We start from the raw sequence: 25,992 nt of genomic DNA on the forward strand, positions 1-25,992 counted from the left end.
CAGTGGGCGGAACAGCAATGCCAACAGAAATCCCACAGTTCTGCGTCCAACTTGGGAAGTCCACTCCTTTAGCAGAACACAGCTTCTCTTTAAGCCGAGGCTTGCTCGACTCCTCACCAGCACTTCTTGGCAGAGGCCCCATAGTCCTTGCATCTTTACTATTTTGGGTTCTGTATTAAAGCTTTGACTCATCTTCACAGTTTTATTAAATGGCTTCTTGAGGTCTCTCTGCAGGGACTTTAACTCTACCACACAATGACTGTCCTCAGGTGTTCTCCATGACATCTCCAAATGTGCTTATTTCATGTCTTTAAAACCAGTATCACCTAGGTGACATTTCCAAGCCCTGCTGCTCAAGAAGGTGAAGAAGAGAGTCAAGGAATTACTTCACTGTTTATTTTCAAGCGAAATCTGTGTACAGTTACCCCAAAACAGAATGAGACTCCAAACCAGGTCACCAGCTGCTACTTCAAAAGGGCCGCGCATGGCTGTGACTTTTCGTTATCCCATGAAAACTCCAACCCTTGGACCAAAACACTGCTCTTTACCAGCTAGCAAACCAGTGATACGTGGTCTTGGAATCACAGGTGTGTCATCTTCTGGGCTGACCTGAGAAAATATCTTCCTACTATCCCACTGCAAAGCATCAGGTCTTTCTTTGATGACACTAATCTCGTTTACAATTATAGATGCCTATTGTTTCCCTTATCTTTACACTTTACCCCAACAACTTTCTCCTACCAAACAAATTGCTCCACATTTGTTTAATTTTGTTTCCCATTGCAGCATAAGAGAAAGCAACACGAAAGAAAGAGGGTCTATCGGCTAATAATTCAATGTTACTGTCTTTCATTGTGGGGATGTCAGCTGGCAGGAAGTTGAAACAGCTGGTCTCACTAATTCCACAGTCGAGAGCAGAGGACAAGCAATGAATTAATACATTCATGCTAGTTCTAGCACACCTCTTTCCTTTTAATACATTCCAGAGCCTGGCCCATGAAATGGTACCACCCTTATTCAGGGTGAGTCTTTTGACCTCAACTAACCCAAGTAAGAAACTCACACACAACACATATAGCAATTAAATGTAGGCAGTTACTCACTGAGGGTCACTTCACAGGTGGTTTTAGGTTGTGTCAAATTAACAATTAAAATCAGCTATCTTGGTGAGTAAAAATTAAGCTCCAAGGTTTATATGCCCAGTTATTAGAGTCAAAACAAAGCAAGTATATGTGCTCACCAAAGCACTTTCTTTGCTTTCTTCTCTTCTACATTCAAGCACTAACTAAATTTCTTGGCAGGTTCTTGCTCTAACTAGAATTTAAGTAAAAACAAAACAAAAAAGACTTCTATTAATTTTCTCTGTATTTCATTGGCTACCCCAAATTGAACTACCTATAATTAATGTAACAACTTAACTTTTACAAACTAACAACTCTTAATCCCTGTCTCCTTGTGTAAATTTGCAAGTTTAGTTTGATTTTACATCTTTCTATTCCAGTTCACAGATGGTAGTAGTTACCCCAACCTGTATTCTTCCACACTGTGCTGGACAGTTTTATGTCAGCTTGACACAAGTTAAAACAATCACCATTTCTCAGTTAAGAAAATGTCTCCATAGGATTGGGCTATACACAAGCTTGTAGGGCATTTTATTAATTAGTGACTTGTGGGGGAGGATCTGGTCATTGTGGGTGGTGCCATTCTTAGGCTGGTGGTCCTACATGATATAAGAAAGCAGACTGGGAAAGCCATGAGGAGCAAGTCTGTAAGAAACACTCCACCATGACCTCTTCATCAGCTCTGTGTTCAGTTTCCAGTCATGTTAGAGTTCCTATTCTGATTTCCTTCAATGATAGATTGTGATGTGAAAGTGTAAGCCAAATAAGTTCTTTCCAACTTGCTTTTAGTCATCATAGCTGTAATAACTCTAAGTAGGACATTCTCTTTCTAAATATATCTCTCAAATAGAACTTATAGGCACTATTACAATGACCATATATTAATTTTATTTTTTGCATGTTCTAAATCTTTTTACCAAATCAGTTTTCATTATCACATAAATATCCAGATATGTAGGCTATGCCCCATACTTATAAACTGATACTAAAGGAATTAAAACTAGAACATGTTAAGAAAAATTTTAAAGAGAACAGAAAGCTAAACTAGTGAATGTGATATAAAATGAGAAACAGGAAGAAATATATATTAGATATAGGGAAAAATGACAAACAAATGGTAATGACAAAGTCAGTGCCAATTTTAAAAGTCCTGGTTACAAATCAGCAAATACAAACTCTAAACTCCGTATGCATATCCCTTAATAATGCCTGTCTACTTTGATCCTCTTTATCATGTTGCTTTTAACAGCTGCAGGACAAGATGACAACATATGACAAAAAGTACATCCCAGGCAGTGCAATTGGTATCTGCTGTTGCTATTTGCATATATATGATATGTTGAAAGAAACTGCACCCCATAGGTCCTAGCACTATAAGGAGGTGTGGTTTTGTTGGAGCAGGTGTGGCCTTGTTGGAGGAAGGGTGCCACTGAGGAGGTGGACTTTGAGGTCTCCTGTGCTCAAGCTATGCTCAATGTGCCATACGGTTGCTTCTGCTACCTGCAGATGGAGAGATAGACCTCTCAGCTACTTTTCCAGCACATGTGTGTTTACAAGTCACCATGCCAGCTGCCATGACAATAATAGACTAGACCTCTGAACTGTATGCTAGCGCCAATTAAATGCTTTTCTTTGTAGGAGTTGCCGTGGTATCAAAGCAAGACTTCACAGAAAAAAAAAATGGAATAACGCCCTGTATCTTATCAAATAATCATGGTTTAGAGTTAGAATTTAACAACAACACTACTCTCAGAAAGCCTTCAAACTCATGGGAAATTGAACAGTGAACTATTGAACCACCCCTGGGTCAAGGAAGCAATAAAGAAAGAAATTAAAGACTTCCTAGAATTCAAGGAAAATGAAGCACAAAGTACCCAAACCTATGGGATACTATGAAAGCAGTGCTAAGAGGAAAGTTCATAGCACTAAGTGCCCACATAAAGAAAGTGAAGAAAACTCACACTAGTGACTTAATAGCACACCGGAAAGCTCTAGAAAAAAAAGAAGTAGACTCACCCAGGAGGAGTAGAAGACAGGAGATAATCAAATTGAGGACTGAAATCAATAAAATAGAAACAAAAAGAACAATACAAAGAATTAATGAAACAAAAGTCTGGTTTTTTGAGAAAATCAAGATGGACAAACCCTTATCCAAACTAATCAAAAGGCAGAGAGAGAACATCCAAATTAACAAAATCAGAAATAAAAAGGAGGGCATAACAAAAAACACTTAGGAAATCTAGAGAATCATTAGGTCATAATACAAAGTCTTGTACGCTACAAAATTGAAAAACATAAAAGAAATAAATAATTTTCTAAGATAGATACCATATACCAAAATTAGGTAAAAAATTTAAATAGACCTATAAACTGCAAGAAAATAGAAGTTATTATTAAAAGCCTCCCAACCAAAACAAAACAAACAAACAAACAAACAAAAAACAGCCCAGGGCCGGATGGTTTTAGAGCAGAATTCTACATGAACTTTCAAGAGTTGATACCTATTCTCCTCAAAGTATTCCACATAAGAGAAACAAAAGGAACATTTCCAAATTTTCTTTATGAGGCTACAGTTACCCTGACACTGAAACCAGACAAAGACTGAAACAAGAAAGAGAATTATAGACCAATATCACTCACGAACATAGATGCAAAAATACCCAATAAAATACTGGCAAACCAAATCCAAGAACATATCAAAAAAAATCATCCATAATGATCAAATCAGCTTCATCCCAGAGATGCAGCAATGGTTCAAAATATGAAAATCTATAAATATACTCTATCATATAAATATACTGAAAGAAAAAAACATATGATAATTTCATTCAGAGCTGAAAAAGCATTCAACAAAATCCAACATCCCTTCATGATAAAGGTCTTGGAGAGATCATGGATACAAGGAACATATTTAAACATAATAAAAGCAATATACATCAAGCTGACAGCCAATATCAAAATAAATGTAGAAAAACACAAAGCGATTCTACTAAAATCAGAAGCAAGGCTGTCCACTCTTTCCATATCTCTTCAACATAGTTCTTGAAGTTCTTGAAGTTCTGGCTATAGCAGTAAGACAACAAAACGAGATCAAGGGAATTCAAATAGGAAAGAAAGAAGTTAAAGTTTATTATTTGCAGGTGATATGATAGTATATATATATATATATATATATATATATATATATATATGTGTGTGTGTGTGTGTGTGTGTGTGTGTGTGTGTGTGTGTGTGTTCCCAAAAACTCTACCAGGGAACTCCTACAACTGACAAATACCTTCAGTGATGTTGCAGGATACAATATCAACTCAAAAAAACTCAGTAGCCCTCCTACATACAAATGATAAAGAAGCTGAGAAGGAAATCAGAGAAACATCACCTTTCACAATAGCCACAAATAACATAAAATATATTGTGGTAACACTAACCAAAGAAGTGAATGATGTATTTGACAAATCTTTAAGTCTTTGAAGAAAGAAAATGAAGAAGATACCAGAAAATGGAAAGATCGCCCATGCTCTTGGACAGGAACGATCAACATAATAAAAATAGCAATCCAAAAACAGAGATGAGAACAGGGAAAGAGATATCTTGATTGAGGGAACATTTATGGGGTTAGCAAGAAACTGGATGTAGAGAAATTCCCAGAAATCCACAAGGATGACCCCAGCTAAGACCCTAAGCAATTGAGGAGAGGGTGACCGAACTGGCCTTACCCTGTAGTTAGACTGATGAATATATTAAATATCATCATAGAACCTTCATCCAGCAACTGATGGAAAAAAGGCAGAAACCTGCATTGGAGTACTGGACTGAGCTCCCAAAGTGCAGTTGAAGAGTGGGAGGAGTAAGAATATAAAAATAGAGGTCATCACCATGATGTATACACCCACTGAAGCAGTCTACCCGAGCTAATGGGAGCTTACCAACACCAGATGGACATGGAAGGAGCAAACATAAGACCAAACTAATTCCTCTAAATGTGGATGACAATTGCATGGCTGGGACAGACTGAGGGAACACTGGCAGTGGCACCAAGATTCATTCCTACTGATTGTGTTGGCTTTTTGGTAATCTATTCTCTTTGGACGTATGGTGTAAGAGGTCCTTCTGTTTATGTGTTGCTTTTACTGGTTAATGATTAAAGAAACAGGCTTGGCCTATAGCATGATGGGGGAAGGAAGGCAGAGTTAGAGAGAAGCCATGGAGCCGCTGGAGACAGATGCTTGGAACTACTCAGTAAGTCACAGCCACATGGTGATATACAGATTAATAGAAATGGGTTAAATTAATGAGTTTGCCAATAAGAAGCTAGAGCTAATGGGCCAAGCAGTAATTTAATTAATATAGTTTCTATGTGATTATTTCGGGTCTAAGCTACCGGACAGCCAGGAACCAGCAAGTAGCCTTCTTCAACAGATGAATACCTTGCTCAACCTAGATGTTGTAGGGAGGGCCTTGAACCTTCCCAAAATCAATGTGCCTTACCCTCTCTGAGGATTGGATGGGGGCTGTGTGGGGTACGGTAAGTGGAGAGAATGGGAGGAGAAAGGGAGTAGGAACTTTTATTGGCATGTATAATGATAAAACATAGTTTTTTCTTTTTTAAAATAATAAAAAAGAGTTGTCATCGTTATGGTGTCTCTTCACAGCAATAGAAACCCTAAGACATATATACATACATATATACGAAGAATTAGTTACAAACTCTATTAATCGTAGAAAGTGTGATTGATAATAAAGGAATAGTACAACTGTTAACTATACAAATATGGATAGCTTTCAAATATTATAAAATTTTATTTTTGTCAAGCTTTAACATAAAGTTCAGATTCATATAATTTCTAGAAAAGCATCAATTCATTTTCTTCCTTTTGTCTGACATTTTGCCAACCCAGCAACCTGAGCCATCTGCTAAGTTTCAGTTTTCAATTTAACTTAGCCTTGGAGTTGGTCAGCTGAATATTTTTTTCCAAGCCAAATGTCAGAAAAAGGCAAAAGTTTTCTGATGAGATACTCTTTAAAGAAAAAAGTCTGCTTTCATAAAGAAGTGGGTTTTTATTTTTTCCGTACATTCTTATTTTGGGTAATTCTTCCCATTTCTACCTTTCTCCCATTTTCTGCTCCAGCCCCACTTAATCCTTCTCTCTTCTAGTACCCCTCGTTTGTACTGTTATATTACATGTGTTTTACTGCCCTACTCTCTTCCACTGTGATTCTTTTCTTGCTTCCTGACCCTGCAGAAAAGATACTCACTGCAACTTAAACAAAAACATCTAAACTTGTGAGGCTGAAATTCACATGTGAGAGAGAACATATGGTATTTGTCTTTCTGGGCATGGGTTACTTAATTCATTCAATATATTTTCCATTTCCATCTATTTTTCTAAAAATTTCAGAAGTTAATTTTTCTTTAGTACTGACTTGTTCATTAGTACCACATTTCCATTATTCATTCATCAGCTGATGGACATCTAGTGTGATTTTATTTCTTGGCTTTGTGAATAGAACCATTATAAACAGAGATGTATAAGTATCTCTGCCATGGAGCATAAGATATCTGAGTATTTGCCCAGAGGTTGTAGTGTTTCAATCCAAAAACTCCAGCAGCAGGAACATAGAGGTACGGAACACCTCCATTTGAGTTTTTGGATAGAGATCCCCTAAAGAGTCCTAAAAGAACACAGGCTATTGGCAATGTTCTTTGTTTCCCATCAGAACTAGATAGTAAGTAAGTAAAAGACACAACTCATTTTAGATAAAGAAAGCAGAAATAAAATTAGAGCTGTATTGTATATAGGTTTTCCCCCACAGGCTGGTGTGCATAATGACAAGAAATGTGATACAAAATTTTAGTGGAGAAAAGTCACAAATGATTTCACACTGCTTTCAACCTTGTATACTACAGTACTGATCTGCAAGGCACGATATGATGTCTTGAACAATAGGAGTATTAATATTTCAGAGATAACCTACTGATTCCTGGTTGGATCTGAGACCATTCCATGAGAGGAAATAATACCTGGTGCTATAGGTACAATTAGAAACCTATAGTTAGGGAGGCCACAGACTTTGGAAACCTGCTATTAAAATTTTTGTTCATTTTTGTTGCTGTGATAAAACTCTCAAATCCAACAGTGCCCTTCACTCCACCAGTATGCTAAAACAATTTTCTCAACAACGTTGTATATCCTTATCTTAGTTACTTTGCTATTGTTGTGACAAAACACCGTGGCCAAGTCAACGTTTTGTTATAAAATAAAACATTTGATTGAACTTATGGTTTCTGAGGGCAGAGCAAAACAGGACTTCAAGGACAGCTCACAGCTCACATTTGAGCCACAGGCAAGAAACAGAAAGAATTCTGGGATTGACCCAAGTCTTTTAAAAATCTCAAAAGACTGGCACCCTGTGACATACCTCCTTAAACAAGATCATACTTCCTAAACCTTCCTGAATAATTTCACCAACTGGATCCAAGTATTCAAACACAGGACACTTGTAGCTCATCAACTAGAAATGCCCTCATTAAATGCACTTGCACTGCTTGTAAGTAACATTTTGTATATAATAAAAGGAATCTACCACAACCTCTTTGCTGTCAGATTAAAAGCACACTTGTTTCCTTCTGAAACTCCCCAGAACCATTCTCAGTAATCCAGTGAAACAAAATTGGGCTCTCACTACTGTTTTCTCCAGTTCTAATGGCTACTAAAACAGCCACAACATTTTGAGTAGTGCTTCACTCCCAGGTGACGAATTTTGTATTGGTTTTCCTTAATCTATTGCAAATTACAAAAAAAAAAAAATATATGGAGAGACTTAAAGCAGAATACATTTCTTATTTTCTTGATTCTGTGTGTCAGAGTACACACACTAACTGGTCATGTATTAAGGGGACCTATATTTAAAAATAGTATCTGATGCCTTGTAAGCACACATTAAAAACATCTTATATACTGAGAGCAACAGCAAATTTCTTTGTATCTTTTATTCTACAATTTAAAACTTGCAATAAGACAGTTGAAGGAGACCAGGGGGATACAGATAGGAAGAGTCTAAATATCATTATTTGAAGATGATATAATTGTACACATAAGTAACCCTAAAACTTTTACCAGGAAACTCCTACACTGATAAAAACTTTTTCACCTTCCTGGACCTGGGGGGAGTTGGGAGGACCTTGGTCTTAGCATAGAGTGGGGAACCCTGATGGCTCCTTGGCCTTGAGAGGGAGGGAGGGGAGGTATGGGTGGAGGGGAGGGGAGGGAAGGGGGAGAAGGAGGGGAGAGAAAGGGGAGAAGGAGGGGAGGGAGGGGGGAGGAGGAGGGAAGGAGATGGAAATTTTTAAATATAAAAAAAAATAAACCATGAGAAAAAAAAAAAAAAAAAAAAAACTTTCAAAAATATGAAAAAATGACCTCAAAATAGCAAGATAAAATATTAACTCAGAATATCAGTAGCTTTCTCTTAGAAACAAAGGACAAACTGAAAAAGAATTCAGGGAAACATTACCTTCCACAATAGCCTCAAATAGCATTAAATATCTTAGGGCAACTCTAATCAAGCATGTGAAAGACTTATGTAATAAAAACTTTTAAACATTGAAAAAGATATCAGAAGATGGAAAGATTTCCCATGCTTACAGATCAGAAGGCTCAATATAGTAAAAATAGCCATCCTACCAAAAGTAATTTACTGAGTCACTGAAACCCACATCAGAATTCCAACATAATTCTTAACAGATTGTAGTGTGGGGCTGCGGGGCTGCGTTCCTGCCGCCCAGCTCCCGGCCACCGGCTAGCTTATGCCCCAAAATAACAACACACAAATTGTATTCTTTTAAACACTGCCTGGCCCATTAATTTTCAGCCTCTTACTCACATCCTGACTAACCCATATCTAATAATCTGTGTAACACCACAAATGGTGTCTTACCAGGAAAGATTCAGCACGTCTGTCCTGGTGGCTGGCTTCATGGTGACTGTTTGTAGAGGCAGGGCAATTGTCTGAGCCATCTACCTCACTTCCTTCTTCCTGTTCTGTCTACTCCACCCACCTATTTTCTAACCTATTAGGCCAAGCAGTTTTCTTTATTAACCAATGAAATCAACAGATTGATAGAAGACCCGCCTCCATCAACAGATCTTGAAGGATAATTTTCAGCTTCATATGGAAGCACACACACACACGCACACACACACACACACACACACACACACACACACACACACGTAGATGTTCAGGATAGCTAATTATAAGTAATTCAATGTTTTTGAAACATCTACACAACTGTGTGTCTCAGCAATCAAAACTGATTCCCACACCATAGTTTTCTATACAGTCTGCTATACCATTAGCCCTACGTCTGCCTGTCCATTAGGTCATAGGCAAGCACTCTGGAGCTCTCATTTTTTCAGCTACCCTGTGTATTTCTTGCCATGGGTGAAGTCAATGCTCAGCTGCTGGGTCATAAAATCCTCTAATGTGAGTTTCTTCCAGGTCACTCTCCTATTTCACTTTTGCACAGGACATGCTTTACAGAGGCTGTCAAACTCACGTTTTCATTTGGTGTGAATTAAAAACATAAAATCTGAGGTCTGGCAGTATAAAATTCTACCATTTTGTTGGTGTAAAATTTAATAAAGCAATACAAGTTTATATTTATTCTGGGAAACAATATGCCACATTTTGAAATTTACTTGTTTGTAGATGAAGAAAATTATATGAAAAATATTCATCCTTTGTGTCCGGAGCAGAATAGTATATAAAAAACATGAACTTTAGATTGGCAGCGTTTCAACACCATCTTGACTACTTGGTCTTCACAAATGTTAATCATCTTAGATACAAAAACACTGAAACTTGATTCTGTATGACGGCAAAAAGAACTGAGACAACAAAGTTGAAGCCCTTGGCAGGGATCGGGTGTTTAGAGGAAACAGAATACACATGTCTCCGACCACTGTTTTACTTTTGCATATACCAGATCCATGTGAACATGATAAATATTATACATGCTGCATTGTTAAATATTGCATATATTTTCTGTTATTAGTGCATTGAGGGAAATGGATCTGTTTTAGATACCAAGAAACAGAATTTCAAGAAGAAGAAAGTCTATTAAAATAATAGCATCATGATAATAACTAAATCAGCATTTAATCTTTTTAGAATAATTTAAGCATTTTCAAAGAAACTCTGTCCCCATTACTAGTCGGTTCACATTTACTCTCAACTGATCTCGCAGTCCTCCACAATTACGTATTTCCTTATGCTTATCTATGTTTGTCTCTAAAGTAGATGCCTTATTTGTGTAAGTCATGAAACAAGGTTTTCTGTGTCTTGGCATACCATTTCCAAGGTTCATCCAAGTGGTAGCATCTATCAGCACTTCATGCATTTCGTTATTCACTATTTCATTCTGGGATATACATTTGATTTCACTTCTCATTTTTCAGCTTCTTTTCAGGAATAGCTAGAGCTCCACTGAGGCGTGAAAACTCAAAAGGTTCTCTACATGCTGAGTCACAAAGCAAGAGGCCCAAGTTCACTGCTTCTTTTTAGTACAGAATCTGCAGTCATAACTAAAGGATCGAGGTAAGAAAATGAATGGAAAAGCATCTAACTGAAAAAGAAGTAAAATTCCCCTTGCTTGCAAATGACATCAAATATACAAAAAGCACTTAAACCTCCTCCCTAAATACTGTTAAACCAGCGCAGACATTCAACAACACTGACAAATTTTAAAAATCAGTTGCATTTCTAACAAGGATCTGTCTCAAAAAAATAGGAAAACAATCTTAGACATAATTGCATCCAAAAATTACAAAAAACAAACTTGACTAATGAGGTAAAAGATTTGTAGACTTAAGAGTATACTGCATTTATGAAAGAGCTGAAATAAAGCACAAACAAGAAAATATGCTACATACAGTATTTAATATGTGCAGATTTAATATTGTTAAATAATGTATACTGCCAGAACCTATTGGCAGAAGCAATGAAAACCCTCGCTGCTCCTTCACAGGACAAGGGTTTGTCTCAGAGGACGCCCATTAACAGTGCACAGCCCTCGTAACTCCAGCTCCAGGGTTGCAATACTTTATCCCTGCCTCCACAGGTACCTACACACACATGGCACATAAACATAAATGGAAAGAAATCATTAAAATAAATGTATAATTCAGAATACTAGCTTGCAGAAATATTAATAGCAAACACAATTACCATATCTGTGTGCCATTACCAAGGATCACAATCAGGCAAAACAATATTGGTTAGAAAGATAAAACCTGGAGACATCATTTTGACATTAAGATAAAGTTCAAACCCAAAGTGGTGATAAGAGCATGGTATTTGCACAAAGACTACCATATAGGGTAATGAAACCAACAAGAGATTCAAGAAATAATTTCAGAAATTCAAACACTACAGTAAGTCGATTTTTTGCTAAAACGTCAAGAATGCAAATTGATGAAAGGATTTTTATCCAACACATAATAATGGGGAAATTGGACCCCCAGGGGAAGAAATGAAGTCAGGTTCTGATTTTAGACAGAAAAAAAAATCATATTAGATTTAAAACTTGAACACGAAACACGAACGTTTTGAAGTCTTTGAAAACAGAGAAGAAGCTTTGTAACAGTAGTCGCGGTAATAGCTTCACGGACATGACACCGAGGACAGAAGCGACAAAGCCAGCAATATTACCGTGAGAAGGCGGCAGGCAGAATGGCTTCTGCACAACAGATGAAATTACCAACTGTACGCCCAAACCACGAAAGTAGAAAAACTCCTCTGAGCCAGACAACTGACAATGAGTTAATCTACAAAATGTGTAAGGGGCCGGTACAATTTAGTAGTTTTAAAAAAATGATTGCAAAATGGGATAATGACTCCAAGGGACAGTTTTCCAGAAACGAAACACTTACAGCCAACAAGTACCTGAGAAGCAATGCTGAGAACATTGAGGAATTACAAATAAAAATAAAACATGTATTAAATCTCCTCTTATAACCATCACTACTGACATAATCACAATTACCAAAAGGACAGATTCTGTGTGTGTGTGTGTGTGTGTGTGTGTGTGTGTGTGTGTGTGTGTGTGTGTAAAATGAAGGCAGAACTCTTCTACAGTGTTAGTACAAAGAATTAAAGTCCAATCACTGTGAAAATGTTATGTGTGTTCTATACAAGTCAAATTCAGGACTATTGCATGACTCAATAATCGTATATCTGGTAAAGGATCTATAGAAATTCAAATCGGGATCCAGGTGCCAGCTTTGATTTCCTGCATTCATTACAGCACTATGCACAATAGCTGGGGTGAGAAACCTATCCAAATACCATCTAGAGCTCAAATTGGTAAGGAAGACTACAATTAATTTACAGTAGTACATCACTCTACATGTGTGGGGTTAACACACGCTCAGATTTGTTCTGGCTTGGGTCTGCACGGGTCTTGTGAATGCCGTCACCACCGCTCTAAGTTCAAGAGTAGGTGCCTTGCTTTCCCCATCAGACACTGCTTCACTGTCACCCATCAGTGCCTCTGGATCTTACATTCTTTCTTCCATCTCCTCTGCAATGGATGCTGAGCCTTGAGAAGAGGGAATGCTGAGAAATCTGCAATTTCTTATTGTTATGGACTTTGGTCAGGTATGATTCTCAGTGTTGATCACCATCAAAACTTCTCTGATGACGGCTGTGAGATACATAGATCTATGGCTAGTATGATGTCATTAAGAGCTGGTTTAATACTATGTCCTTTTAACAGAGAATAGTAGTAGCTTCTTACTGTGTAGGACCTATGATCTGCTAATCGTAGGTTCTTAGCCTGATAATGAGGCCAGGTATGGACTTTATCTTGTGTAGTGGGCTTAAATATAATCAGAAAGTAGCTGCTCATGCTGTTAATTCTGTGGAAATTACTTAACCTCTTAAACACAAATGCTACCACTTTTAAATATATATATATATATATGTGTGTGTGTGTATCAAATATATATATATATGTACCTCACAACACATGTGTGTATGTGTGTGTGTGTGTGTACCTGACAATACTCATCAGAAAAAAAAACACACACATATATATAGTGGATGGTAATATATATATATATACATATATATATGTATATATATATATTACCATATTACCAAACAAAGTTAAGATTTTCTTTCTATAAGTAAGCTTAAAATTGTACATGAGAGTGTAATTAATCCTTGCTGTGAAATGTTTAAAGTTAAAAGTGACCACCAGGGACATTGTGTCATTCCTTGGTGGATATCTTCTCAATACTGAGAAAATCATTTGTTTTGAAAGACTGAGATGTACTTTCCATTTCAAGATGCTTCAACTCACATGCTTTCCTAGTGGCTTTCAGTTTCCAGGTGAATCTTCAAGTAACTTCAAATCTCATGACACCCTGTGCTCAAATAATAAGTCTCAACATTCAAAGGAATCATAGTTTACAATTGTAATTGTAACATGAAATTAACAATCATTCAGAATTGCTTCATCTTAAATTATGTTTATTTCCATAGCTTTTGGTTCAAGGTATTGGATTGTTTATTATTGATCAATTACGGATTGTCGAGCAACAACATGGCAAAACAAACAAAAAGTATATATTTAGAATGAATGTAGGTAACTTTAAATCTTGGTTCCAAAAAAATGTAACCATTCAGTCAGAGGATAGTGAAAACCCAAAAGTTTAAAGAATGAAATAGGAAACAAGTTTGTAGAGCTCACAGGCAACAAGTGAAGCCGATGGAACAGACATCATTCAGGAAACACGCATAGTTTTTATTATAAACCAAATTCAAAAGATATTTTCTACTAAAACACCTTTCCTTTCCTTGCACTCACTTAACAATCCTTCTAATGTGAAATTTACCATTAAATAACATTACTTGTATTTAGGGGTCACAAGGAGTTCCACAGGATCTTCTTAGCCTCTGAAGGTGGATTTGTGTGCATGCACACAAACACTTACCTAAAATTACAGCTGATTTGATTTCCCTCATTTGTGCTTTGTGTGGTTTTCCTTGTTACCTCTTGTTAATAACCATATTTTACTCTTTCACTGCCTCCTCCTTTATCGTCCTTTATCATCCTTTATGATGTATTCTGTGCAGCTATGTTTTAAAAAATAAATCTTTCCCCTTGGAATTTTAAAGCAAATATTTTGAATAGATATTTGATTACTCTTAGCAATAAACCACTACTATCAATTTCTTGAATTTTCATTAGAAAAACAAAATAGATTAACTGAAAGTGGTAAAACTTCTTTGAAATTTTCATTTTTTAACCTGAACATATTAGATTATCATATAAGCAATAGATATTTAATTCAAGAAAGCAGTAGGAACTAAATAAGATGTAAGACAAACCATCTAAAATGTCCCTATATTTCTAATATTTTTCTTGGTATTCCATGCATGTGATCCAATACTTTTAAGTAGATTGTACTATTTCTAGTTTGGGAATTTGTTTCTCTTATACTTGTGGCATAAAATGTGCAAAATAGTTTTGATAGTTTCAGAGTTTTCCATCAGATATTCCAAATGTTATTTGCTTATTCGGTTTAAAAGCACAGTATTGAGTAGTCCCTAAGCCCTGCTCAAATTAGACAGCCATTGTTTACCCTGAGATGTAAGTGGCTTTTTGCACCCTGGTACATATCTTGTTAGACTGGTCATTGTTTTGGCGCACAAGTTTTATACTTGTGTGGGACGGTTGATTGCTTTTCTCCATTGAAAGCTTATATAGCGCTTTCTAATACTTCAAGAGCTAGTCCTCAGAGAGGAGGCTTCAAGGTAAATTCCAGATTGATTCCAAGTCCTTTTCTGAAGGATATAGTGTCTTCGTCAGCAGGGTCTTAGCATCAGGTTCTGGGAGGCAGCCAAGAGTCTATAGTGCTTTATTTGGAGGTACATGAAAGGAGTTTGTCAGAGGAGAGAAAAGGGTAGAAATGATACAGATAAGTACTAGTGTGTGAGTTTCTGAAAAAAAATCTTAAAAATTAAAAAAAAAATAAGTTTGGATTATTGTTACATAAACACAATTATGATAAAATTTGTAATACTCTCCAAAATAATTAATGATTATTTACTCGGTTTTAAGCCATTTTTATCTTCATAGTTTTGGTATCAATCTTAGTCTAATTGCTAATTATTTATCTTAAGACATATTTCTAACATTAGTATTCCTAAGTCAAAAACTATTCATATATTTAATTCTTAGTATACTTGAAAAAAATTCTCTAAAAGTTCATTTTGTTTTCATTCTTCTCAGTAGATCTCCTGGAAACTCCTTTTTTGACTTTCACAATGTTTAACTCACCTTTAAAATTGTTATATTTTTACTTAAAATTTATTCCTATTGTGCTTGTCATTTATACTTCTCAGCTTTTCAGTTGTATTTATTATTAAAATGATATTTTATGATCCTAGTTCATTTGTTTAAACTGAAGAATGTTCTTTGAATATCCTAACAAGTAGCATTTTATCAATCAAGCCACCTCCTGGTACTAATGAAGAGCTTTTTATGTGTGATCCCTTCCACTAGGAATAAAATGTCAGTGTTTTCAATGTTTTTCCTTCCCTCCATTATAATTTGTGATGTATAGCAGGTTTTAAATTGTATGAACTGATCTTATTATTATTTCTGCAAGTTACTTGTAGCACTGAAGTGTCATAAGGTGGTGTAAACTCTAACTATCCTGGTATCTTAGTTTGGAAGTCACTGTGAGTCCTCAGACCCTGACTACGTTTGACACTAACTCTGTCATTCTTCCAAGACTTTGTTTCCCTACACACATTCAACAGGATGCATGGCCAGCATCCACATACACTTTTGTCTCTACCCTACAGCCATAACATCCTCAAGGGTAGGAACAATGTCATTTACTTCTTGACATAAACAAAAATTATGCTTAAGACATCAGTTTACTTAGTGACTGCCCAGTAAGCATTTATAATCTACACTTAAACTCATTAGTATACTTGCACTACAGTTGTATTATTGCTCTAAGTGCCTGGTTATGTAGGCACTGTTTAATACCTGTGTCAAAATTATAATTCCCCTGTTTATAATTAAGTTGCCTCTCTAAAGAGAAGTCAGCTCTGTTTTGTGTATTACTAAATCATTACTTAATTTCATTAAATATTAATGTCCATAGAATAAATGCAAATAAATAAATCAAGTAACAAAAATGAAAGGCTACTATAGACCACAAGGCAATAAGGTAATTTGAAACTCGTTAAGATTATTTTTTACCCATATCATGAAATGAAACTAGTGATAGAAAAATGCCAGGAAGAATATTTCTAGCTGCATTCTGAACTCACAATTTTCATCCTGAAGTAGCTCAGGCAATCTATTATATTTAAATTGTAAAGTAATCTTCAGTGCAATGCTAAAGAAGCCTTAATGCAAAAGCATTATACCACAAGCTGCCAATGAATGCTGTTTCATCATGGGCTCATTGTATGTATGAGCTACAAAATAGTTCTGGACAGGGGAATAATAAAAACAAATGGAAGACATTTTCAGTTGGATGACCTTTCAGTTCACAGGCTTAAGTGAGCCTGAATCTGGTTATGCTAAATAAGTATTGGTACCTGTGAGCACTTCTCTGTCTACTAAATGCGGTCAATGTCACTCTTTCCCCCTGGGATCTGGAGAATAAACAGGAGCTAGGCACTGGTGCAGAAGTGATTTGATGTCGATGTTTCTGAACAAGTCATTCTAGTGAATTCTCAAGGGGAAAAAGGCACAACCTTGGGGATAAACTATAAAAATGACAAATATTTCCTTAGGGCATTTTCATGCTCCAGTAGAAAAGTATCTGAATACTTCCAATGAGTATAGAAAATTCCACATAACTTTCATTGTTTTCTGATGACAAGTAACACAAAAATCAAATTGGGCTTATTCATGGTCTCTCATCGAAACCATAAGGTTAACACTTCAATAAATTTACTTTAAGAAACTGACCTTACTGAACAGAAGATAAAGTAGTGTATATGAGTGGGCCAACATATCCTACTCAAATCTTGGTTTTAACTCTATATTATGTCAATCATCAGATCATCAGTTATATGAACTCATGCAGCTACAATTTGTGTATTTTCTTGATTATAAAATGGGATTTATAAAACTTAATAATTCTTTCAACAAGTAATGTAAAACCTCATGTAAATTGTAAAAGTAAAATATACTGATTAGGTACACATAAAACCAGAGGGTCATTTCCCAATAATTACTCAGTAAATATTTATGAATTAATAAAAAATAAAGACAAAGAATAAAGAAAACATTTGAATTTCCTAATAGCTACTTGGATTTAGATGCTGTTATTTACATTGCATTAGCATTCATTCTGTGTATATTGATCTGAGTAAATGGAGAGCAGTACTTTCAGAACAATAGCATTATTCTACAATGTGAACAATTTTAGAAAAAGAAGGAAGACAAAGCTAGAAAAGGGAGAGTAGCCATGACCCACTACCTTTGCAACCATAAAATAATTTTATCAAAATGAATATATAGTCACCTGAAATGAATACAAAATAACTACTATCAATAACTAGTCCAAGTAGTTTTGCTAGTTGGTATTTTACCTGCTTCTCTGAGTAGCTGGCTAGTTACAAAGCCCCACTTTCCTAGAGCTCATAATGATGCTGGACTTGCAATGTGTTTCATGTATCACTTTGCTCTCGCCTTCAGCCTGTCAGGTATGGTGTGGTAATTTGAATTATAAATGTCCCGCATGGGCTCACATATTTAAACACTTGGTCTCCAGTTAATGGTGATACTTGGAGTGGTTCTAAACCTTTAGAAGGTGGGTCATTGGTGAAGGAAGTACATCACTGAGGGCAAGCTTAAAAGTTTATAGCCTCATTCTACTTCCAATTTGCTCTCTCTGCAAAGAATCTGTGGGTTTCATCTTTTTATTTGAAGATGTGATGTCTCCATTAACTTACTTGTAGTCATATTTTAGCACAGCAACTGAAAAGTTACCAATACATGTGGCATACCTTCTCATGAGCTGTTGGTCACAAAGGCACCAAAGTTCCCCAAACAATAAAAGTTACCTTAATTTCAATTGGTAGCCTTGCTACAGACAAGTTTGATGACCTCGGACAGGTGTGTTGTGTTGACAGCAAGAAAGGATTGTGACCCCTCTGTTGTTCAACCAAGTGGCCCCCAATAGCTTGAGCTGTCTTGATTTATACCATTTCACTGGTTTATTTGCACAGTTACAACCAGTTTTTACTCCCTACGTTTCTGAATATGGTTACAATAATTACCAGTTTGCTCCTTGCCCCTTTCCCTTCCCATCTCCCAACTCTCCCAGGGGTAACTATTACCCTTTTTGAACTATAGCTCTATCGCCAGAGGCATAAGAATTTTGCAATCTTTTTTTTATTTTTTATTTTTTCTCTTAACTAAGATATATAATTCCTTGTTCCCATATCCACCCTTCCTATATCCCAACCATCCTATTCCCCCAAGCTCTTCCCATCCTCCACTTCACACTTTTCTCTCCCCATCCCCTCATCCCCCCATCCCACCCCACCCCCATGTTCCCATTTTTTGTCCAGCAATCTTGTCTACTTCCAGTATCCAGGAGGATAACTATATGTTTTTCTTTGGGTGCACCTTCTTATATAGCTTCTCTAGGATTTTTTACGACTTATAGGCTCGATGTCTTTTATTTATGGCTAGAAACCAATTATGAGTGAGTACATCCCTAGGCACACCTGCAGGTAGAACAGTCTACCCAGTTGGCAGCATATGCTGTTACAGTATCATGAAAGGTGAGAGATACTTTTATCTCTTGTGGTTAATATTTACATCCAGTAGGGTCCGGGTTCTCATGATCAACTCACCAACCACAGCTGGATTAATCCATTTTAAATTTTGTATTCCTCTAACGCCTTTGAAGGCATACCGACTTTTTCCATTTATCTTATAGGCAACATAACCTGAAAACTTGCTCTTAATAATTAGCACTGTTTGTCCCTTGTCCTCATCTATCTCCCTTAAGTTCTTGGGGTATTGGCACAGTTATTAAAAATGAGGGATCGGGGGTTTTCTGTAATTCTGTTTCATTCCCTGTTCCTTTAATGTTCACATTAACTCAAGATACCATCATTTAATAACATTTCTTTAAAATTCTTGTACTTAAAATCATTCTTTCCATAACAGTAATGTAAATATGTAACTGCATAATACTGTGGCTCATTCAGACCAGCAGTATGGCTAGCACAGTGAAAGAGAGAAGAGCACATAGCACACATGCTCCTGGGGTCATGCTCAGAATTATGCAGTGACCTGTCCTTAGGTCCTTACCTCCAGGGGTCTTGCCACAAGGAGAGCCGCTTGTGCTATTCTCAGACATTGCTCCCTAAAGAAGTCTTGTGGCTCCTGACACATTTTTCTTAGGTCTTGACTAGAACTAGATATTGAGACCCTGTTGCTGAAGATACCACATATTTTTGGATATAGACCTAAAGAAATTATGTTGGGTTTGATCTAGATATTTACTCACTGATTAGCTTTCATAGTGCTGGAAGGTGATGTGCACACTGAAAGAGGAGAAAAACCATAAATGATCTTACCTATCTGTGAACATTACATACTATAATATCAACTTTCAGGGCAAGGTGTGCCTACAGTTGCAGTAGAGGCATCACTGTTAGGTGTGCAACTAATGACTTTGGGGGGGGAGATCCTGAGGCCACTGGAGGTTTTATGCCAGGTACTGTGAACAAGGACAAAGGTCTGTGACTGAAAACGTTATAGGTGCTAGGAGTGTATACATTTCTCCTGTTTATTAATTGGTCATATACTATGGCTGATCTAAACCTTGAGCAATCTTCTTTTCACAAAAAACAAACCCATTAGTATGGAATCTCATAGCCAAAAAGTGCTGAGAACTGCTAACTATTGAGCACTCAGACCTCAACAGAACCACCCTTTCACAGCTCAAGCTACATCATGGAACAAAGAGACTGTAAGGGCTGGACCATGATGGGGGGGGGGTCAGTGAAATACTGCCTTCCAGTCTTAACAAAGCTACTCATGACTTTGCACTTGAGAACTTGACATAGCCCTTCTGAACACATAGCAACTGTGGTTACCCATAGAGGACCTGCTCAAGATTGTACCTGACAGTATTAAATTAGTGGACAAGGAAGGGGCTCATGGTGCCTGGAGCCTCTGTGGAGTACTAACAGCAGCTGATGATCTGCTGTTCAAGTTCTGAATACAGTGAAGTGGGGTTGTGGAAAACAGGAAAAGTAAGAAAATATGAGGAGCCATGGGCAGATGCAGCACACAGTATTCAGACAGGGGAAGACACACAACTCTGATCTCACAGCACATTTATGTCAACTCACACAAATACAGTATTTTGAAAGAAACATTTATACAATGGATTAAATCATTTCTTTTTTTTCTCATGGTTTATTTTTTTATATTTAAAAATTTCCATCTCCTTCCCTCCTCCTCCCCCCTCCCCCCGCTCCTCCTCCCCCTTCCCTCCCCTCCTTCTCCCCCTTCCCTCCCCTCCCTCCCTCTCAAGGCCAAGGAGCCATCAGGGTTCCCCACTCTATGGACCTGGGGGGAGTTGGGAGGACCTTGGAATTAAATCATTTCTTATTGCAGTTTCCTCAAATGTCTAGGCCAGTCATTTTTATCCTATTCATTTCTTATATCTATGCTGGCATCACATTGTTTAAACTTTAATTGGGCCTTCTATCCCCTTCAGTTATCTGCTGAAGGATGGAGAATTATTATCCTCAGAGACGTAGCCAGTAGTGAGTTATTTGTGATCCAATAGGTAGCTCCAAATCCATGCACATGAAGGAATAATTCAAGAGAAGAGGGAAGATTGCTGGTGAAAATGGATCCAACATCTGCCCATTTCTGCTTCCAGCCATGTGTTCCTCCTGGTGGAGCAACCCCAATACAGCTAACATCTGCCAGATAGTCTAAATTAGTGTGAGGATTGTGAGTGAAGATTTTTCATGCCTTTGCCCTTCCCATGCTATGCAGTCATATGTTACAAGACTATCGTGAGCTTAACTTGCAGGTGTCGTAATCACTTAGATTCTGACAACAGTGATGTACCAAACAGATAAGAAGTAAATATGAACAGAAATGTGTCCTTAGTCATGATTACATGAATATATTTTAAAGACTAGTCTATTATTTTAAAGTTGTACCAAAACTTCAAGTTTTAACTTGGCAATCTAAATATGATTTTAGAGCTAAGATATCAAAACAACATTCATTCAAAGAATTATTAACTACACAATGAGTGCCTATCATTCTTTAACTGAGATAATCATGTATTCTATTTGCCAGCTAAATGCAATGATTATATAAGCTAGAAGCAATGCAGCTAAAGGAAAATTAAAGGACTCAGGAATGCTTAATGTAGAAAACTGGTATTTAAAAGCATAGTATCAGAGCAGAAGAGAACGGAAATATTTTGAACACATTAAAGTAACTGGATTGCATATTTTGATAAATTCTAGCTAAAGGTTTCCAAAACTATGTCAAAATGTAGTATTTATTTTACAAAAGAAGGTCATTGCTTCTTAGAATTAGCACCTTATGCATGCTCATTCCAGACTCCTAGGTTTGTCAAGAGCTACAACCCCCACCATATGGACAGACTTACTAGACCGTATTTCTTTGATGGCAGTTTTTATTTAGAGATGATGGTACTAAATAGAGGCAGATTTTATATAAATTAAATTTTATCTAAGGAAAATTGAGAACTGTGATGAGTCATGTGATAATACACTTAAGAAAGTCAAAACTCGCACACTTCCTGAGTATTCTCTCAAAAATTACTTGATTATTTTGACTGAATTGGAATTACTAGCACAATCACGGCTAGTATGAACTAGTCACTCCCAATGAAGTTGAACAGGCAAATTCTCTATGAAGAGCAAATAAATACAGAAGGCACTAACTTTTCATCTTTAAGACAATCTCTACACTTAAAAATTGAAAGGAAACTCAGAAAGGGAAACACAAAGATCACACATAGATTTTCAGTACTTCCATCCTTTTTATTGGATGTGCTAGGAATCTCCAGGCATACAACCAACTGTGATTTGGTCTCTAATTAAAAGTTTCAAGAAGATTATGTAATTGAATAATACTTTGACCCTTTTTCTGTGTATTAGCTGGAGGAGTTACATCTCTTTTGTCTTGACTCAGTCCATCCCTTTTATATTAGGATCCTATTAGTTAGATTTGGGATGAGTGTAACAAAGCTTGGCCAGTTCAATTACCACATTTTGTCTGTGGGTTTTTCTGTCATGCACTTAATGTCTGCTTTCTGCAAGATAAAAGATGCTTAGTACAAATCCCACCTTGAAAGGGAGCACAAAGAAGTGCACATTGTCCGGAATTAGTGACAGAACACTTTCCTTCTACCTGCTTCTATCCTTTTGTCTGGCTACTCCATTAGTTCCTTTCCTCTAAGTTTCAAATTAAAATATATATATATATATATATATATATATATATATATATATATAATGCCACTTTTAAATATAATTAGAATGGACAAATGAGCAGAGCAGAGAGAAGCCTTCTCAGCCACTAATCATCCGGGGAGCTCAATTTGGGAAGTATGATTAATGAATATGCTAAACAGAAGAACTAATGCACACATTTTGCTGGGAAGCAAAGTAGAAACTAGTTAAGGAATTGGTCTGCATGAGGAAAAAGCTGGTTGTGAATTACTGAACATCACTGAGCCAATGCCATCTCTTTTCCCTATGCTGAAATTGTCATAAGCAATGTTATTGCATCAGACCTGTATTTGAGTGAGTGAATTCTAGAAAATGATATACTAGAAGTATGTGAAGCTTTCCTTTTTGTATTGTGCTTCTATATTCAATCTATCACAATGTAGAGTTGCTTTTTAACACTTGTCAATCAAAGTAAAAAGTATTTGTTGTTTATATTTAAGTTTCCGTGCTTGCGGCAATATGGTTAACTTTCAAATTAGGCTCAGTTGAAAACAAAAATGCAGCAAGGAGGAGGATCATTCTACATCTCCAGAGGCAACACTTACAAACTTCCCATAAGAGACAGCACGGTGAGGGAGCTAAGAAGTGAGAGTGTTTTCCTTGAGACAATGCCTCAGCAATCTCTCTCTCTCTCTCTCTCTCTCTCTCTCTCTCTCTCTCTCTCTCTCTCTCTCTCTCTCTGTCTGTCTCTCTGTCTCTGTCTCTCTCTCACCACTCCCTCCCTCCCTCCCTTCGTCTCTCCCTCCTTCCCTCCCTCTCTCCCTCTCTGTCTCTCTCACTCTCTCTCTCTCTCTCTCTCTCTCTCTCTCTCTCTCTCTGTGTGTGTGTGTGTGTGTGTGTGTGTGTGTGTGTGTAATCTTGAGAAAATTAGTAACCAGGGGGATTTTGTAAGGAATAAATGATTGACAAAGCCAAAAGTACTTGTAACAGTATGTAATTCCTGACAAATGATTCTTGTTTAGCAGGGCAAGTATACCATATCATAAGAAGATAAAGTGATGTCAACTCTGCCTGGTTGATATTGAGAAATCACAGAAAATTTTTACTAGATCATCTTGGGATTAACCAATTTGCTCTAAAGGTTAAACTATTACAGAATATACAGCGCTAAACATTTATGCTAAAGGACTTCTGTGTTGAGACGTCTGCAGACGTCTCTATGATTGTAAAGATGAGTCGGTTATTGTAGAAGTTATGGGATGTTGATTGTTATCTCTGAGGCTTTCAGGTATTACTTCAATAAACCAGAAATTCAAAATTCATACAAACTAAAAGCTCAATGTCTGATGTATGTCATAAAATCTATAAATGCCTAATCTTGTTACTTCTCAGTCTCTTCAGCTATTCATCACTGAAGAAAAAAAAATGACAAGTTGGTACCCATAAGCGAGGATTAGGTCTGAAGTAGAGAACATGAGTATCTTATTAGTAACTTTCTATCCACTGGCCCAACTCCTCATAGCCCAAAACTCCAGGGCAGAGAACATTTAGAAAGAGGAAGGCATGACTTCATTGAAGATTTGACAGGTAGCAAGAGATACCATCGACTTAAAATTCTACACGATAGCTCTGTTGAAAATACATACCAGCATGTAACCTGGTGTTTGCTGTAATAAGGATAGGAAAACCTGTGGAGATGAACAGATGAAAATAGGAGAAGTAGAGACACAGTGCCCTGGAGGCGTCCTGGGGGCCATCAATAAGCTTTCGAGAGACACTTTTAAGTCCTACGATTGTATTCATCACAGCATAGAGTGACAGAAACTTTCAAGTGTGCCAATAGAGAATGTGAAGACATGCCAATGGTGGGACAGATCCTACAAGAAAGACCTGATGCAGTACAGAGATCCAGCTTCCAAAGGCATGGGACAAATTCAGCATCAAATACAAAAATGGGAAGATCAGATCCGCCTTCCCAGATGAAAGAGAGTCAGGACACACATAAAGGACTATCCTATATCTGTGAGACTAAATAGTTCCACTACCTCATTACACCCACATGGGAATAGCAGGGAGTGGAGGGGAAAATTTTAAAGTCACATAGTCACACAAGAATAAGGGTCAGGTAGATTGAGCAGTAGTGGTGCATGCCTTAATCCCAGGACTCACTCACAAGGCAGAGGACAGCAGATCTCTGTGAGTTTGAAGCTGCCCTGTGGTGTGAAACAATTCTGAATTCTGTCAATTATGTTTTAAATAAACACTGATTGGCCAGTAGTTAGGCAGGAAGTATAGGTGGGACAACCAGACAGGAAGTAAATGTGGGACAATGAGAACAGGAATATTCTGGGAAGAAGAAAGCTCCCTCCACAGTCCTGTCCAGACACCGAAGAAGCAGGATGTGACCTGCCCCACTGAAAAAGTTACTAAGCCCTGTGGCTAACATATACAAGAATAGTGGGCTAATATATGAGTTAACAAGAAGCCTGAGCTAATGGGCCAATCAGTTTATAACTTATGGAGACCTCTGTATGATTTCCTTTGGGGGCTAAGGGCTGTGGGAATTGGTCAGGACAGAAACTCCAACAAGCAGGCCTTCATGTTACAGCCCTGATCAACAGAGAGGGTTCCAGGACAGCCAGAGATACACAGTCTCCAAAAGAAAGAGAAACAAAAAAAAAAAAATAACTACGGGTGGAGCATGGACGCAATTGGAGTATACACTGCTATTGCAGATGATTCGAGTTCAATTCATAGCACCCATCTGGAGCTGCAAACAACTTCTATTAATCCCAGCACAATAAGAATCCTCCTCTGCCCATTGTGAATATTTGCATTGGATCCAAAATCCTCATGCACACATTCACAAATACACACACACACAAACACACACAGAGATACACATACACAGAGAGAGAGAGAGAGAGACTTTAAAAAATCTAAAATAAAAAGAATGATTTTAATAAAAGACTAACCAGCAAGAACTTTAAGCCAAAGAAACTAAGAGTAGTTCGTGTATAAGTTAAAGATATATTTTTATACACACACAATATTTTTACAGACCAGTTAAGCATGGGTTTTTATATTCATAATAAACCAACTAAAGAAAATAGAAAAGTTCCATTTTCTTTCTTTATACTAATATGCATAGAAAATGTGGCTCTGTTTTACTTTCTTTTCACAGAAAGCAATTATACTGAAATATATGAAAATTGGTTCTACCCACATTATCAAAAGGTCAAATATATTCTCTCTAAAGAGCTTACAGGAATAAATGATTTTTTTAGTTCAAACAAATAAAATGAATGAGACAAAATGGTGATATATCTTGCAGTGAACAGAGAAGTAGAGTGCTTGC

This window comes from Arvicola amphibius, chromosome 7, assembly GCF_903992535.2.
Source record: "Arvicola amphibius chromosome 7, mArvAmp1.2, whole genome shotgun sequence".
NCBI lineage: Eukaryota > Metazoa > Chordata > Mammalia > Rodentia > Cricetidae > Arvicola > Arvicola amphibius.